The sequence below is a fragment of the Notamacropus eugenii genome, chromosome 1, assembly GCF_028372415.1.
Source record: "Notamacropus eugenii isolate mMacEug1 chromosome 1, mMacEug1.pri_v2, whole genome shotgun sequence".
Lineage (NCBI taxonomy): Eukaryota > Metazoa > Chordata > Mammalia > Diprotodontia > Macropodidae > Notamacropus > Notamacropus eugenii.
In genome coordinates, this window is record NC_092872.1 from 375,777,380 (window position 1) to 375,796,772 (window position 19,393).

The following is a 19,393-nucleotide window of genomic DNA, read 5'->3' on the forward strand; positions in this document are numbered from 1 at the left end:
CAGCACAGGGTGAACCACTTAGTAGCTTCCAACCTAACTGCAAAAGGGCTATTAATTAGGTGCTAAATAAAGCTTTTTTTTTCCTATACTGCTTCAAGTGCTGTTAGTATACTTTAAATTTTGGCACCTGGGGACAAAATCCAAATTCTCCCTTCCTAGTTACAATTTGGATGGTACTCTGACCATGAAGAATATAATTTTGTCTATGTGCTGGTGGCTGGATCACTTAAGATGTAAGAGTTCTAGACTGGGAGTTGACATTGGTTAAGCTGCTTCCCTTTTCTGAACCTCAGTTTTTTCATCTATAGGATCTATTAATACATTTCTAAGATCACTCCTAGCTCTAAAATTCTATGATTCTTCCCAGATCTGTACCACTCCAAACACAGATATGTACAGGGCTCAAGTCAGAGGCTTTCCTTCCCTCAAATTGTTAAGTGGAAATAAATATGTAACATCTATTTCCTGGGAACAAGAAGATTTCATTCTTCCTCTCTAAGTAATGTGGCAATTTTCTTTTTCCTTTCCTCTTTCTTTCTTCTTTAAAAATACAAATACAACATGTTCCTTTAGCTTTTACCTTTCTCATTATCTTGCATAGTATTTTGAGCAGGCTTATATGAAATACAGGTAGCTTTTCTTTGACTCTCAGGGAGTTATGTATGGCCAGTGACCTCTTGGACTATGTTTTAATTTTCACAAAGCAATCATTTCCTCCCTAAAATATGCCAGAATCAGGGAGAAGAAAGCTACTTAGCTGTCTACTTCTGGGGGAGCTGACCTAAATTGTTCTATCTTTTCTCCTTTCTCCTCTTTGAACAGTTTACATTTGCATATTATAGGCCACTTTAAGTTTACAAAATACTTTTGCATTCAGTATCTGTATTTCCTTTCCATATCTACCCTGAGAAATAAGTAGTATTAGTATGATTATCCTCATTTTATAGATGATAAAATTGAGACTCAGAGATGGGTAGTGTCTTACTCAAGATCACATAACCAGGTGAGTTTCCAAGTTTCCTGGGCTGGATAAAGATATAGATGGTGTGCTTATCACAGGCAGCAGAAAGTTCAGAGAGATAGCCAATACGCTGGATGATAATATCAGTATTTATAAATGACCTCTCACCAGGCTAGAATGTTAAATTAAATAAGGTGAACCATAATAAGACTAAGTACCAACTTTTATACTTGGCTTTAAAAAAGAACTTCATAAATACAGTCTTGGGGAGGGATGGCTAGAGAGCAGCCTATCTGAAACAGAAGGATTTTTGTGGATTGTAAGTTCAATTTGAGTCAACAGTATGATATGGCAGCCACAAGAGCTACCATGTTCTTGGGTTGCCTTAGTATTTAGGACTAGTGTGGCGATGGTCCTGTTTGTGATTTGTCCTGGCTGACCACATTTGGAGGACTGTGTCCAATATGGAGTACTTCAAGTTAGGAAAAACATTAATAAACATGAAAAACGGAAATCAGGATGGTGATGGGCCACGTGATGCTACCAAAGGAATATTTAAAGGAACCAGGACTGTTAACTTTGAAAATAAGAAGGTTTCAAGGGGACTGACTAGCTCTGACTTTTAAGTGTTTTCATGGAGGAGGGATTGGAAGTGTTCTTTTTGGCTTCAGAGGTCAGAATTAGGAGTGAAGGACAGAAGCCGCAAAGAGGGAAGATTTAGACCAAACCTAAGGGAAGTCTTCCTGACAATTAGACCTATCCAAAAGTAGAATGGGCTGTCTTGCAAAGTGGCAAGTTCCATTCTCTTTGTAACAAAGGCTTTATGCAAAAGTCAAGTGACCAAGTAAAGCAAGGCAATAAATATTTATTAAGTGCTTACTACATACCCTGGCTCTGTGCTAATTTGGCTAATATAAGCCAAACACACACACACACACACACACACACACACACACACACACACACACACACACACTCCCTGCTCTCAAGGAGATTACATTCTAATGGGGGAAGAGAACACACAAAAGGGAACTGAAAAGCCTACCAGGGTGTTAAAGTCTGGAGAATTTGAAGCAAAGACAGGAAAGGAATGACAGATGGAAGCCTGAATCCCTCCTCCAAATGGAGGCCCTGGAAGGAACTCACCAATGGGAGAGGGTGGTTGGCATGATAAAGAGATGTTACAGAGAGAATGCTCTTTGCTACTAGTCAGATTAGCCTGCCTCTGGGTACCCTTTAGAATCTGTGATTCTGTAATTTCAAGTCTAACGTGCTTATGTTTTTCCCTCCCTTCTATCATAGAACCTTTCCAAGATGAGAATTATTAATGTTTCCTTCCAGGTAGAGAAAGGGGGGAAATTTCTTCTACTCCCTTCATTTGTTGCAATGAACTTACAGTTATGTGTAGTTAGAGAATGGTAAAGGTAGCTGACCCGCTGCGTTTATAAGAGCCCAGATGCCCTCCAAGCCATGGCTGGTGGTCTGACATGTGTGACTCCTAAGATTATAGATTTAGAGCCAGAGGGGATCCTAGAGCCCATCTATTCTAACTCTCTCATTTTATAGTTGAAGAAACTGACACCTCAGGGAAGTTAGGTGATTTGATGAACATCACATAGATAGAAAGTGTCAAAAATAGGATTTAAACCAGGATCCTCTGACTTCAGAGCCAATAGTCTTTCCATTTCACTAGGACAAGTCAAAAGTTTATGATTTATATGTTGCACAAAAGCTACTTCCACTAGGTTGTAAATTCCAAGAAAGGAAAGACTTTCCCAATGCCCAACATAATACCGCAGGTGGACAACACAGGGGCTTATTGACCTCAGTTCCCCCCAAAATGGAATGGGATGGCATTGTTGAAGTCTTCCACTTTCATTGTGGTATTGATTTAAAGTGGTGAGTTGGGATGCTGATCTGACCATCTCAAACATACATGGTATCTTCACAGCATAAAGTAAAAATTACTTTCTATTTTGCAAGCATCTGTTAAGCACCTATTCATTGTGTTGGGCACTAGGGGAGAAAGAAGGTTTAAGATATAGCTCTGCTCTCATGAAGGTTACATTCTAGCAGGAGAATATGCCATGCACACAAATCAGTATGGTTAAAAAAAACAAAAGTAAGTTCATGAGAGGTGAATTCTGAGAGGGAGAAAGTTCCTTGCTGATTGGGTGAGAATCAAGGAAAAATTCCTGAAGGAGACAGCATTTGAGCTGGGATTTAAAAAATGAGTCAGAATTTCATGGTATAGTGGGAAAAGCACTGGCTCTGGACTGCTTCTACCGGGTGCCCTCTCATATACTACCTGGTTGACCTTGAGCAAGCCATTACTGCTTTCTGGGTCTCAGTTTCCTCCTTTGTCAAGTGAGGAAAGTGGAGTAGGTGATCTCTAAGGCCCCTTGTGGCTCCAAATGTCACCATACCTATCATGTAGTCTAAAAGCTAACAACATGTAACGGCTAACCTATGGAACAGGCTTTCAAATTGGGTGTCTTCCATTAACCATTGACATCATTCAAATGATTCATCCCTCCATATTGCTTTTGTTCTGTTTAGATAGCCTGGGACCCAGTTTCGTGTAGAACAGGAGAATACTCATATATTGTCTCTGTCTTTGGGAAATTCTCACCAGTAAATGAGCAGAAAGAGGAAGGCAACAACGGTGGCAATGGCGATGCTGATCACATAATAAGGACCCAGGGAGGGGGCACGGGGAGTGTTCAATAGCAGACAGACCCCCCCCCCCCCACATACTTCTGGGGGCAGTAATTCTTTTGTGGCTTGCTATTGTTAGATGTGCCATTCACCTCCAGCTGAGGCTGTTAGTAAATGCCAGAAAAACCAATTGCTCCCTCCTGGAGTCAATGGGTATTCATCTCTGTCTTCCCTCTGAGTCCTGGGCTCCACTCCTCTCTGCATGGACAATAGACCAATTCTTGCTTAACAGGGGAACTGAAGACTTTTTAATATGGTTCTGCACGGCTAACCAACCTCAGTCATTCCCTTCTCTTTCTTTTGCCCAGGTCTCCCTTGGAACATGGAGGCAATGATTTATATGCTGTGAGCCTCTCTGACAGGCACACTACATCTTGGCTTCTCCAGCCCCTGGACTAATCGGAAGCTTATCTTTTCCTTCACGTAATGGGGAGCTGTCAGGTTCTATGACCCTCCAAACAATTCAATAACTCACGTTAGGATTCACCTTGGAGAAAGAATGTCTTGATATTCAAGGGGCCCCTGTGGAGGCGGCATACTAACATGTGCCAAGCAGCGGTGGGTGGGTGATTAGGGGGCAAAGTGGCTGATCTAACAGAACTCCATTTACTTCCTTAATTAAAAAAGTACTTGGCCAGCATAGCCCATGACATCTTCCTAGGCTGTCTCAGCAGCCAGTAGGCATTATCTCAGGGTCCAGAGTGTATAAAGCAGGGCTGACTTGCCAAAACTATCTTGGTGACCTATGCCTTACTTCTGTCAGCTCCACCTCAGTGCCTTACATCTGTCCCGATCCCTCTAACTGCTCTTGATACCCTATTTTAACTACTGGTGTTACAGGCTCATGCTCTACCTCTTCCCCACCCCCAGCATTTTTGTTACTTAGCAAACTGCTGTGGTATAGATTTGGAGACCCAAATATCAAATGTCTGAATAGAAGGTTAAAAATCCTATCAGGCCTTTAAAGATTTTTTCCATTTTGAGACAATGTGTGGTACTATGCAAATGAAATGAAAAAAGTGCCCTTTTCCCCTACACCCCCTCCCTTTTCTCATCTGGTTGCTTTGGCACCATATACAAACATTGAATTGAAGTTGTGGTTGTTCAGTTGTTTCAGGCATGTCTGACTCTTCATGACATTTGGTGTTTTCTAGAAAAAGATACTGGGGTGATTTGCTATTTCCTTCTCCAACTCATTTTATAGATGAAGAAAATGAGGCAAATAGGGTCAAGTGACTTGCCCAGGGTCACACAGCTGGGGTCTGAGGCTACGTTTGAACTCAGGAACATGAGTCTTCCTAATTCCAGGCCAACACTCTATCCACTGTGCCACCTAGCTGCTAACTGAATTTACCAAAGGTTTATTAAGCACTTTCTAGGTACAAAACTTTGTGGGGGACTGTGGGAATACATAGATAAAACAGTGAAGTGTAGAGTAGTGGGGGAGCGGTTAGAGTGGTGAGAGAAGGCTGCCATATATGTGGGTTGGTCATGCTTACGATTTGAAATGAAATGCTCTCTTCTCATTATATAATTTTTTGACTAGATGCAGTATACTTTAGTGGATAGAGTGCTGGACTTAGCATCAAGATGATTAGAGTTCAAATCCTGCCTCTGTCACTTATTAGTTGTGTGACTCTGGGAAAATCCCTTAACCTCTTGCAAGAAGTGGGGTTGGACATATTGGCCTCTAAAGTCCCTTCCAGTTCTGAATATATGATCATATGATAGTAAAAGTAGACCATAAAATAGGACCAGGGTTGCCTCATCCTTATGCACAATCTCATAAGTACCTATCTGGTGGTTAACATGGAATTATTTTTTAAAAAATAAACTATGAGTTTGTTACAAAAATACTATCATGCAAATAAACATTAACCTAATATCATAAATGGCAAAAAATTTCATTCGTCGTGGCTAACCATTCTCAAGAAACAAGTGAATTAATTTTTTCCATTTGTAATAATTTATTTTAATATAAAACCACAGAGACATTGTTCTCCTCCAGCAATTCTATTTTTTGAGTTAGGAAAAAAAGAGTCTTGCTAAGCAACAACCCCAGGAGGGAACACTGGAAACCCTTTTCTCTCTTAAGAAATGATAGTAAAAACCTTCACATCAATGAATCCTGGAAGCTTGATTTGCAAGAAACTGGGATCAAAGCATTCACGTCCTCCACTGAACTAGATTCCAATATTATGTGTTAATTATTTTCTACAAAAATCTCATGGTGGAGTACAAATATATGTGAGTGGAGGCTCTGGATATTCTCCTCTGATGCTAAATTAGGTCTTTAGGTACCACGGTCTCAAAGGCAGGTTAGTTACTCAACTTTGATGTTCTGTTAAGTAAGCTCCTTTTAAAAGCAAGCAAACCTTAAAACTCATTCTGGAATTTGTTAGACGTTGAACATTTCTTTTAAGTAGCAGTGCATTGCTTCAATTCACAAACACCTTCTGGACAAATGGGGCCAATTCTTTCCTAAGTACAGTAAGAATAGGGTCATGTAGTAGAAGTTACTCAAGGTGGGGAGAATGTCTCCTTTGGTAGACAGGGAACTCAAGCTGACCAGTTCAGTAAAACTATCTCAGGTGCTCACTTTGTCCAACGCACAGTGCTGGATAGTAGGAATACGAAGACAAAGCAAAAGTCTTTTCCCTCAAGGAGCTTACATTCCACTGAGGTGATACAAAGTAATAGCTAACACTTACATAGGGCTCACTGTGTGTCAGGCAGTGTCCTAAATGCCTTACAATTATTATCTTATTGGATCCTCACCACTACCCTGGGAGGTGGGTGCTTTTATCTTCATTTTACAGATGAGGAAACTGAGGCAAACAGTGGTTAAGTGACTTGCCTAGGGATCGCATAAGCTAGTAGCTGAGGTTAGATTTGAACTCAGGTCTTCCTGATTCCAGGTGTGGTGCTCTAGGGTGTGCTGGAAGTTTTAGTGCAGTTTAAATAGCTATTTAAGCTTTAAACTGCACGAACACCTTTGGAGCATCCTGTGTAAGTGATAGTGATGATGATGATGATGATGATGATGATGATGATGATGATGATGATGGTGATGGTGATGATGAGCAGAATTTATATAGTATTTTAAGGCTTAAAAAGCACTTTACAAATATCTCATTTTATCCTCATAACAACATGAGGAGGTAGATACAATTATCATTCCCATTTTACAGATGAGGAAACTGAGGCAGACAGAAGTAAAGTGACTTGCCCAGGATCACACAGCTACTAAGTGTCTGAGGTCATGTCTGAACTTAGGTTTTCCTGATTCTAGATTCAGTTCTAAATGCACCATGCCACCTATATATCTCTAAATAAATATACAATATTTCAAAATGATCAAAGTAATTTCAAGAGGTAGAAAACTAAGGATCAAGAATAAAGAAAAGTCTCATATAGGAGAAAGCACCTAAACTGTATGTGGAAGAAAGTCAGGGATTTTAAAAGATAGAGGTGAAAAGGCAATGCATACCTGGCATGGGGGACAACCTGGACAAAGGCATGGAAGCTGCAGATGGAAAAATTTCAACTGAAATATTCTCAGAGGTGGGACAAGTTTTTCCCTCAGTCACTTGGATAACTATCTCAGTTCTCTAGGGGCAGCTAAGTGGTGGGGATCTGGAGTCAGGAAGACCTGAGTTCAAATCCAGCCTCAGACACTTACTAGTTGTGTGACCCTGGGCAAGTCACTTAAACCTGTTTGTCTCAGTTTCCTCATCTGTAAAAGGACCTGGAGAAGAAAATGGCAAACTTCAATATCTTTACCAAAAACACCTCAAATGAGGTCATGAAAAGTTAAGCATGACTGAAAAAAACCTGAAAAACAACATTATCTCTTCATGTAAGTCTTTCCAGTCTTCTCTGAATTCTTCATCATTTCTTAGGGTACAATAATATTCATTTACATTAATTCTCCACAATCTTTCTTGCCAGTTCTCTATTCAAGGGTAGCTACTCTGTTTCCAAAATGTGTTGCTATGACTCTCCTGTTGTATGTGTATTTTTTTTTTTTGTCTTTGACCTTCTTGGGGGATAAGCCTCTAGCAGTCAGATCTGATTACCTTTTAATATTTACAAAACTCAGTGCTCAATAATAGGCTAATGTCTGATATCAATTAACTTGAGAGGCTAGCTGATGCTCACTGCAAACCAGAATACCCATTCCTGTAATCCAAATATGCCTGCAATATGGCAATTGGGTCTTTTCTGACTGACCTATACATATTTCTTAAAGGAATAGATATTATAGACACAGAATCTTAGAACTGGAAGGGACCTAAAAGGTCATTTAATCCAACCTCCCAGCCAACCCAGTGCAGGAATACTTGCTACAGAATTCCTCCAGATGGACAGTCATCTGTCTTCTTCTTCAAAGAATTGTATTTTGGTTTATACTGGATTGTACTGGGTACATAGTAGGCATGATTTAGACAGCCCCTTGGCTAATGCTGGATATTATCCAGATAATGTTGGACATCAGTCTCTTGTAGCCAGAAAATATGCTCATATCTATACATTCAAAAGCAGAGAGGCAGTGGACAGTCTGCCATGAAGCCAGGGGTACCTGAGTTTAAATCTGGCCCCTGACACATAAAAGTCTTAGGGACTTTAGGAAAAGTCAGCTTTCACTCTCAGTGTTCTAGGCAACTCTAAGAAAGGAGTTCTTAACCTCTTGTGTGTCATGGACCTCTCTGGCAATCTGATGAAGCTTACTGACCCTTTCTCAGAATAAATGCATATCCTAAATACACATAATAAACAAGATTTAAAAAGAAGCCAATTGTATTGAAATACAATCATCAATTTCTTTTTTAAGTACAGTGGACAGTTTAAGAACCCTGCTCTAAAGACTATAAATTGCAAAGAAGGTGCTGACCTTCATTGCTAAAGGGAGTTTCTGACACTACTGGGACCACAGGTCCTCTCCCTCTTCTATTGCTGCTGCTGCTGCGGTTGAGTCATTTCAGTCATGTCAACTCCCTGTGATCCCATTTTGGGTTTTCTAGGCAAAGATACTGGAATGGTTTGCTATTTTCTTCACCAGCTCATTTTTACAGATGAGGAAATTAAGGCAAACAGAAATTAAGCAACTTGCCCAGGGTCACCCAGCTAGTAAATGAATGAGGTCACATTTGAACCCAGGTCCTCCTGAATCCAACTCTGGCACTCTAGCCACTGCTCCACCCTAGTTGCCCATTATTGATATACATACATATTTTTGGGTCTAGACTTGTGACTTTATTGTTCTGCGGAACAACCTCCACTCCTGTAGATCAGTAATTCACTTGCAATTTCAAGTAGTAGAAACTTGCCCTGGTTTTTTAACTGAGAAGTTAAATGGTTTGTCCCTGGGTCACTAAGCTATCGTGCATGAGAGGGAGGTCTTGAACATAAGCTTGCTGACCCCAAAGCCATGCCTCTGTCTCCTAAACCACATGCTGCTTCTTATCCACACACATCTACCCATATCCAGTCATTTAGCCAGCAAGTGCAGTGTGCCAATAGACAGACACCCACATGCTAAAGTGTTTCAAAGAACTGAGGCCTGTCAGTGCAGAAGAGTGCTTCAGGTTCCCTGCAGGGTATTTTCTGATCCCATAAGCAAAACCCCATGACACAGACAGATACAATCAGATAATGATGGCAATCAATAAAGAGAACTGGAATTATTATTTATTTTCATAAATATATAGTGTGTGTGTCCTGCTGCGTTACACGGATCACATGCCAGCCCTCACTCTAGGCACAGTCAATCAATAGGGGCTTTTAATATCCACAAGTCAAGACAAGGAAGGGGGGAGGGGACGGGCACAGGCTGAGGAATTGCTTACAACGGAGCGGCCCATTTACAAAGTTAATCTGTTCCAAGGGGCTGTCCCAGGGTTGCTGGAAGCCTGAGAATATGGAAGACACTTGATTGATTTTTTTCCCCCTGTACTAGCTAAACATTTCATTGTTATTTGCTACAAATATAAGGGAACGAAAGACAACGCAACAAAAGAATTGGATATTAAGCCCCTAGAGCAGCAATAAATCACAAAGTGATGCCTAAAAAAAACATTAAAAATGGCTCAGGAAAGGGCTGTGTCTGTATAGCAAGAGACCCAAATACAACGGTGCATATAATATATAGCATTACAAAGGAAGTGAATGATATTGAAATACAATTTTCAAAATACTAATGAATGAATGATTAAGTGATTAAAATGTGCCAAGCACTGTGCTGAGTTCTGGAGGTACAGAGAAAAAAGTAAGACAATGCCTGTTCTCAAGGGTCTCCCATTCTGAAACAGCACATATGAATGGTTTCAGCTGCCAATCAGATGGCCTTAGGGTACAGAGGCAAAGCAGTACTAAGGCCTCTTCTCTATTGCCCTTTCCACTGATAAAATCATTTGGGTTTCCGATGCTGAACCATTTGATCATCAGAGATTTAGGTGGTAAAAACTTTTTTTTTCTGAATTGTTAATAGAAGTTCTGAGTCTACAAGAGAAGTGACAGGAGCACCTGCAGGAGCAGCTGCCAGGTTGTATCTCCATAGGTTATCAGGATGCTGGCTGAGGGTACTAGGACTGGAAGCACTGCTATTTCAAAGGCTCTTGGGTTCACAGTCCTGGGTGGTTTCCACTAGGATTAGAGGGAGATGGCGGTCAAAGTGGGAGTCATGGTCTGTACATGCTGCCTTCTCTCTCTCCCTCAGGGTGCCCTGCTCTATCAGGTATGTTGTGTTCAGGGTCCTGGGATGTTTCCATCAGGGGCCAAGTGAGATGGTGGTTTGACTTGTCTGGTAAATGCTGCCTCCTGTCTCTCCCTCAGGGTGCCTTGCTGTTTCCTTTAGCGAAAAGAACAAGTTCATGGACCTCAAAGTAAGAGACCCTCTGGAGAGTGTGCTGAGGCAGGAGACAACTCTAAGGAGTGTGAGTTGTGTGCATCAAAAACAGAATCAGTTTGGAAGAACTCAGGCCATGGGAGGGAGTTGTTTCTGGTTTTAGTGTATTCTCCCAGTAGGAGACCCAGCAAGAAACAGGACCAGGAAATCAATATGTAAGACCTAAAGAGCTTTGTGAGTTTTAAGGGAGGCAACCCTGAGGCAGCTGTGGACAGGAAAAGGTCTAGGAAATGCAGCATCCCCAGCAGAGATGCTGAACCTGGGGGAGCAGCGAGGGAATACCATGAAAAGATAACGGACACTAGGGGATATACCAATACCAAAGATGTGAGTATATGCTTGTTTTATGTGCACCTCTCTACTCATGGACTCTGTATGTGCTCTCTGTCTTCCTGTGTGTACTTGGGAGAGTGCACCCCAGGTTCGGGGGTGGGGGAAGGTGGAATTATTTTGGACTTACTATCATTATGATGCTGTTTCAGTAAATGCCTTTGTGGTGAGTGAATTGTGATCTCTGACTGAGGTAAATACACCAACAAGTGTTCATGGGCTACCGTTTTAGGAGTGAGGACTCAGAGAGTACCTTGAACCCAATCTATATTAATTAATGAAAGTGAATTAAGAAATAAACCCCACAAGAAGTCATAGAGCATGTTTTCACTAGGATGAGAAAGGAATGGTGAATAGGGGATGGAAAGTCCCTCAGCAAATATCAGCCTGTATTCTGGAGTCAGTGTAATGAAGTGTGTTCTTTCCTTCTTGACATTTGTCTATGGAAGAGGGGAGGACTATTCTTCTGTCCTGCCCCATGTGGCAAAAAAAATGATGCTAAGTATTTTTTAAACTGAATCTACATCTTCTTTAGGCAACTTGTTGCCCAAAGAATATAAAAGAGTTACCAAAAATTTTGTTACGAGTAGCAATTCTGTTATAAATCCTGCCACTTCCTCGATGGAAGGATGTATTGTAGAGTCTACTAGTCTTTAAGCTGTAGAATGATAGGCTACATAAACTTATTTGCTGGCATCCGTTTCTGGCTTTATCTGTTTCTCCTTTATACTTTGGATTTCCCTTAGAATCTAGGACAGTGCTCTGAACACTTTCAACATTTCAGTGAAGACTAGGGAGATGGGAAGGTTTGAGTTTGAATCCTACACAGAACACTTATTTGCTGTCTGATGCTGGGCACATCTCTTCTGAGTTTCCTCCTCTGTAAGATGGGGATAATATCAGCGCCTCCCTTTCACGGTTCTTATGAAGCTCAAATGAGATGCTATTTATAAAAAGCACTCTGCAAATTTGAAGGCCTATAGGAAGCTTAGTTATTATCAATAGTATGTCTGAATTTGGCCTTCTTCTGTGTCTTTGTACAGGCACACGATTCCCACACCTCTCCCTGGCTTCCTTCGCGGCTTAGCTATCCTACCAGAAGCTTTTCTCATTCCATCTAGTAGTCAATAATAGCCAACAACAAGAGCTCATATCTGTATAGCACAATGTGCCAGACATGGTGCTAAGCACTATACATATGTTTCCTCATTTGATCAACAGGTGCTATTATCCCCATTTTATAGATGAGGAAACTGAGACAAATGGAAGTTAAATGACTTGCTCAGGGCCACACAGTTAAGTACGTATCTGAGCTCAGATTTGAACTTGGGTCTTCCTGTCTTCAGGTTCAGTGCTCTATCCAATTGAGTCACCTAGCTGCTCCACCATTCAGCTGGGTAATGGCTAAAAAAATTATGATATATGAAAGTAATAGAATACTATAGTATGAGAAATAATGAAAGGATGGTTTCAGAAAAAAAAGGGAAAACTTGTATGGACTAATAAAGAGTGAAGGGATTAGGATAATGAGGACCATTTATACAGTAATAAAAGTATTACAAAGACAAATGATTTTAAAGGACTTAAAATCTTTCATCAATGGAATGATCAACCACCAGGAAGTGATGGTGATCTATTTTGGAGGTGTCACACATAGGGCAATGAGCCTGGCAAGTGGGGCTGAACCAGATTAAAATGTAATTCAGAAATATTTAACAAAATAAATAAAAACATGGTTGAACATAGATAATATGTGGTATTCTAAGTCAATATGCACCCTGCAATAATCTTTATGTAGGATTTAGTGGTCCCTGCTTCTGAGTTTGATACCACTGAGCTATGCCTTATTTCTTGATAATTGATGGATTCATGATGCAGAATGGGAAATACGTTTTTGGACATGGCCAATGTGGGAATTTCTTTGTGCTTAACTATGCATATCTATTTCAAGAGTTTAGTTTTTCTGGGAAAGGGTCCCACATGTACAAAAATATTTATAGCAGCTCTCTTTGTGGTGGCCCAAAACTGGAAATCAAGGGGATGTCCATCAACTGGAGAATGACTGAACAAGTTGTGGTATATGAATGTAATGGAATACTATTGTGCTATAGGAAATGATGAACAGGAACACTTCAGAGAGCCCTGGAAAGACTTATATGAACTGATGCTGAGTGAAAGGAGCGGAACCAGGAGAACTTAGTACACAGCAACATCCACAGTGTGCGAGCAATTTTTCTGGTAGACTTAGTCCTTCACAGTAATGCAAGGACCTAAAATATTTCCTGTGGACTCAAGGCAAAATGCCTTCCACATCCAGAGAAAGAACCTTGGAATTGGATTGCAGAATGAAGCAGATCATTTTCTTTTGTATTATGTTTTGTTTTGTTTTATGATTTCTCCCATTCATTTTCATTCTTCTATGCAATATGACTGAGGTGAAAATATACTTAATAGGAATGTATGTGTAGAACCTATATAAGATTGCACACTGTCTCGGGGAGGGAGTGGGAAGGGAAGGGAGAAGAATGGGGAGGAAGGGAAAAAGATCTAAGATATATGGAAGTAATTGTAGAACACTGAAAACAAATAAACTAATTTTTAAATAGAGTTTAGTTTTTCTTTTTAATTTTGGGGTGAGTGGTAGGAGGGAAATAAATATTTGTTAATTAAAAAATAAAATGAAGTGAAAAGTATTACCATTGTCACCAGCACAGGCATGACAATCTACTGCCCTATGGTTCCGTTCAGGATGACTGTGATAACAGGGTTGAAGACTACCTACAAAGAAGCTCCCTTTGCTTGCTTCCATTTCCCACTCCTTCATACCCATCCATGTCAGCCCCATTCCTCATGTGACCCTATTTCACTTTACCCACTCTTTCCACTGTGTCCTCTGGAGCCCCCATTATATGGCTAATAAACTGCCCTTCATAGTAGATCTCTTCCTCTCTGCCACTTCATCTACTTTCAATCTCAGAAATCTGGCTCTTTTCAAAAGACACTGAATTCCTAGTCATCTTTTCCAGGACTGGATGCTCTTTCTCTCATGCCCCCTGACAACCTGGGCCATGAGAATGAATAGACATGTTTCTTCTTGCTCATTACTACTTTCAGATCTTCCTGCCATAACCATCACTCATCAGTTTCTACTCTGAGATTCTATCCAGATCTGTCTTCCTATCTAGAACCTGGGGGTTGCAGTCTAACCCTTTCCCTTTTTTTCTTCCTTTTCTCAAGGAATTCATTACCTGGTTCACAGTCTTCCTCTTTACTCCAAACACTGCTGTTATTACCTGGAACTTCAAATATATGCTAATGTACCCCTCAAATACCCTTGCTTACCTGTTCATTGAACCCCTCAGTTCTTATCATTCATATTTTCCCTTCAACTCAGTCCAGGAATTGTATCCCTGTGATCTCAAGACTAATCACAAGTGCTTTGACATCTGCCATTCATAACTCTGAGATTCCTTTATGGAACCATAAATAAACTCGTGTCCAGACACTTTTCCTTAGGTATTATCCTTCTGAAATTTAGCCTCTAATCTTACTAGAGCAATCCCTGCCCTCCTTACTTTCACAAACTATCAACCCAGTCATAGCCTCTACCCCAACCCCATTTAAATTGTTTGTTATTCTGAATTTGACAAACATAAACAAGCACAAATATTTCCAAGATAAAGAACAGAAAATTTCGTTCCACCCTTCAAAATTAGTGACCCTTTAGTTAACCAGCTTAACATCTCTTCTAAAGATAAGATTCCTTGAATCCCTAGTCCTTATAGGATGTTCCCTTTCTAAAATCCAATCCTGGACAACCGCCATTATCTGCTTTCTCCTCTCATGTTTGGATAGCTACAGAACTTTGCCCAGAGGAAGTCATACAAGTATATTGATTTCATCCAATGCAAACTTGCACAATCCAGTTTCAACTGGGCCCTCACTGCTGCCACCATCCTTTCCATTCTTTCCTAGAAAACTTTATCTTATTGGCCCTAACAACACTTCCTAACCTCTTCTTTCCTTAAATCTTCCATATTGCCTCTCCCCAATCCTTCCAAAGGACCTTGTCTTGTAGGTCACTGAAAAAACTGAAGCCATTTGAATTTTTCTTCTTCTCCCCAATTTCCCACCTTAAATCACCTTATCCCTCATTTTTGGTTACTGCCCCAGTCTCAGAGGATAAGGTAGCTTTTGCCTTTGTCAAAGCCAACACTTTTTGCTTGTGTTCTTGACTGAATCTCCTTCCATTTCCTCTAGGAGGTTATTCTTCATCAGCCCCCTTCCCTAATCTTTACTCTCTCCTTATGCCCTAGCTCCTTCCCTGATGCCTACAGACATACCCAGATTTCCCCATCCTTTGAAAGCCTTCACTTGTCCTTACTATTCCCTCAAGCTATTGTCCTATATTCTCCTCTCTTTTACAGCTAACCTTCTGGAAATGGTCTATGACCGTTGCCTCCACTTTTTTGCACCTCTCATTCACTTCCCACTCTCAGTCCCCTTGGAATCTAGTTCCTGTTCTACCACTTGACTGAAAGTGATCTCTCCAAGATCACCAATGATTTTTTTAATTGTTAATTTCCAATGGTCTTTTCTAAGTCTTCCTGTTTCTTCACTTCTCTGCAACATCCTACACTGTTAATCAATCTCTCTTTCTGAACACTTTCTTCCTGAGTTTCTGTGGCACTTCTCTGTTGTGGCTTTCTTCCTATTCATCTGACTGAATCTTCTCAGCCTTTTTTGGCAATATAAACAAAAACATCCCATCTCTTATGTGTGTGACAGAGCCCCAAGCTTCTGTTCTAGGCTCTTTTCTCTTTTTATATTTTCTCTTTGTTATCTCATCAGCTTTAATGGATATGTGGGAAGTAAGAAGGTTCTGTTGTCTACATTCCTAGGTGATAAGAGTTGTGACCTAGCATGGACAGGTCAGAAACTAAAGTGCAGGCCCAAGGAGCTATGTGAGGAAGGGCCTATCAGAGAGGAGAGCATGAAGTCACATGGCCAGAGGACAGTAACTTGGGAAATCCAAAGTTAGGAAAACAGCATAAGAAACCCCATCTTTCTGCACATGTTATAGTCTTCCTATAACTTTACTGGGGAGGCTACCCAGCCATTCAGGGGCAATGGATGTAAAGATTAATAAAAGCTTTCCTGACTTCACAACAAGTATTGTTCTTTATTTAAGGTAAGCATGTTTCTCACTGTTGGGGGCTTGTTAGACGGGCTCACTTCTAGCAGATTCATTCATCTCTATGTAGATGACCCCCAAATCACTGATCACATATGTCCAACCATGGACATCTGCAATGGATGTCCCAAAGATATCTCAGTTTCAACACATATAATGAGCTAATGATTTTTCCCCTTATACTCACCCACCCTTCCTCCCATCTCCTCCTTTTCCAAAGACCATTCTTCAGGTTCATAATGTAAGAATTATCCTTGACTCTTCACTGTCCTTTACCCTCCATATTAAATAATTTGCCAAATCTTATTAATTCTATCTCCTCATTTTTTTCATGTCACTTTCTTGACACATACCACAACCACCCTAGTTCATCACCTCTTGCCCAAACTATTAAAATAGCCCCATGACTGGTCTCCTTGCATCCAGTCTCTCCTACCTCCATTTAATTTGCCAGAAAGCTGCCAAATCAATATTCTTAAGAAGCATAGGCATGAGTATTTGACAAAAAACTTCTGGGAAAAGTAGAAAATAGTATGGCAGAAAGTAAGCATAGACCAACATCTTACACCCCATACTAAGATAAAATCAAAATGGATACATGATTTAGACATAAAGATTGATACTCTAAGCAAACTGGGAGAGCAAGGAATAGTTTATCTCTCAGACTTATGGAGAACAGAAGAATTTATGACCAAACAAGAGATAGAGAACATGATGAAATGCAAAATTTTGATGTAATGTAATTTTGATTACATTAAATTAAAAAGATTTTGCACAAAATGAAACCAAGTTATCCCAACAGAAAATTGGGAAAGAATTTTTACAACCAGTGTCTCTGATAAAGGCCTCATTTCTAAAATATATAGAGAACGGAGTCAAATTTGTAAGAATACATGTCATTCCCCAATTGATAAATGTTCAAAGGATATAAGAGGCAGTTTTCAGATGAAGACATTAAAACTATCAATAATTGGTTACAGCATAGCTTACCAAGAGGAGCAAGTCTTATGCCTGGCCAGCAGGCTGCTCATCCTCCTGTGGAGCTCGCGAGTAAGAGAATAAGGTGGGAGAGCGGGTCAGTGAAGCAACTCCGATTTATTCAAGCAAGCACTCTGATTATATAGTCTCTGCCAGCTAGCCCAGTGAACCATGGTAACACACATAAACAAACCTGAAACTATAGAAATGAACACAAGCTGGAACTATAGTGACAACAAGAAACCAGGGGTGCGGCCGTCCCTTCCAGTGCCATCTTGTTCACTCTTCCCTGCTCCAGACTCAGTTTACCTGATGTCCGTTAGTGTGGTGTCCCAGATGGTGTGGCAGTCAGCGCCCCTTACAAATAATCACATGAAAAAATGCTCTAAATGACTATTGATTAGAGAAATGCAAATCAAAACAGCTGTTAGGTACCACATCACACCTACCAGATTGGCTAACATCACAAAACAGGAAAATGATAAATGCTGGAGAAGATGTGGGAAAATTAGAATACTAATGCATTATTGGTGGAGTTGTGAACTGATTTAACAATTCTGGAGAGCAATTTGGAACTCTGCCCAAAGGGCTATAAAAATGTGCATACCCTTTGACCCAGTATACCCTTTGACCCAGCAATACTTCTAGGGCTGTATCCCAAAGAGATCATAAAAATGGCAATAGGACCGACATGTACAAAAATATTTATAGCAACTCTTTTCATGGTGGCCAAGAATTGGAAATTGAGAGGATGTCCATCAATTAGGGAATGGCTGAACAAGCCGAATGTAATGGAATACTATTGTGCTATAGGAAATGATGAACAGGCGAACTTCAGAAAAACCTGGAAAGAGTTGTATGAACTGATGCTAACTGAAATAAACAGAACCAAGAAAACATTGTACACAGTAACAGCCCCATTGTGTGATAACTAACTTTGATAGGCTTAGCCCTTCTCAGCAACGCAAGGATCTAAGACAACTCCAAAAGATTCATGATGGAAAATGCTATCCACATCCAGAGAAAGAACTATGGAGCCTGAATGGATGGAAACATACTATTTGTTCTCTCTCTTTTTTTCCTTTCTTTCTGTTTGTTCCTCCCTTTTGTTCTAATTTTTCTATACAACATGACTAATGTAAAAATATGTTTAATAAGAATGTATATGTAAAGCCTATTTCAGATTGCATGCCATTTTGGGGAGGGGGTGTGATGGCAAGCAAAATAGGATCTTTGGCTATTTTTGTCTCAGTATAATTAAGTGCCTCTGATTGAATCTTGCCTTTATCAATCGAGTCTTTTCTAGGAGTAAAGTATAGAAACAAGAGTTTCTTTAACTAGAAACAGCATATGTATTTTGTATTGTTAATTATTTTAATATTAGTAAAGATCTTTTCTATCCATTAATGGGCCTGTCCATTAAGGGGAGTTTGATTAGGGAAGATGTGTGGGAAGGCCCATGCCTTTTGTTCATGAGGGACTGATTTTCGAGGATTGTGATGCCCTCTGGCTCTAAAAAAGGTATAAAGACTCTGAGTTGAAGTTTTACTTTGGGGCTTACTGACTGGAAGTGTTTGTTTGGCCACATGAGGACACTGGGAAGCTGCTAAAGGAGCCCCTAGCTTTGAAAACCCAGATGTCGGTGGATCCCCCTCTGGTAACTATGGTCAGACAGTTGGACCTGTCTGTTGAACTCAGGCAGTGGAAGCCAAGTCTGTTGATCTTTGATCTCTCTGCATTTTCTTTGAAGTTCAGGGTGCTGACTCCCCTGAACTAGGTGAATGATATATATGCTTGGTTAAAGGAATGATATCTGTGTCTGATTAAAGTGACTGTTAACTCCCTGAAAGTTGCTTTCCTTTTATGAATGCAGATCTAAGAACCTGTGATAGCAGTCTCCCCTGTGTATGTTGGGGTGCTTACTGTTACAGGGGGGAGAGAAGGGAGGCAGAGAAAATTTAAAACTCAAAAGTTTATAGAAGTGAATGTTGAAAACTAAAAACTAATTAATTAATTAATTAAAAAAGAAGAAGAAGAAACATACATCTGGCCACATCACCCCTTTGCTCAAGAAGCCTCAGGAGATCCCTATTGCCTCTTGGATAAAATACAAAATTCTCTGTTTATCATCAAAAGCCCTTCCCAACATGGCTCTACTGTACCTTTTCAGACTGGTTACCCATTACTCTTCCTCATGCATCCTGCACTCCAACCATACTGGCCTACTTGCTATTTCCCATATAACACATTCCACTTCATGACTTTGCATAGGTTCACTGATGTGTCTAGAATGTTCTCCCTCCAT

At 40.3% G+C, this 19,393-nt stretch overlaps 1 protein-coding gene across 4 annotated transcripts in view; it reads right to left on the bottom strand.

Moving 5' to 3' along the window:
- The window catches only part of PPP2R2B (protein phosphatase 2 regulatory subunit Bbeta), a 464,394-nt gene that overhangs the window by 92,460 nt on the left and 352,541 nt on the right, over positions 1 to 19,393 (bottom strand). Inside the window, exon 1 of one of the 4 annotated variants that reach the window (XM_072630670.1) lies at positions 17,101 to 17,201. The exons of the other annotated variants lie outside the window; for them this stretch is intronic. The gene's annotated coding sequence lies outside the window, so the exon portion shown is untranslated. Of the gene's footprint in view, positions 1 to 17,100; positions 17,202 to 19,393 lie in introns of those variants that run through there. 4 annotated transcript variants of the gene reach the window in all.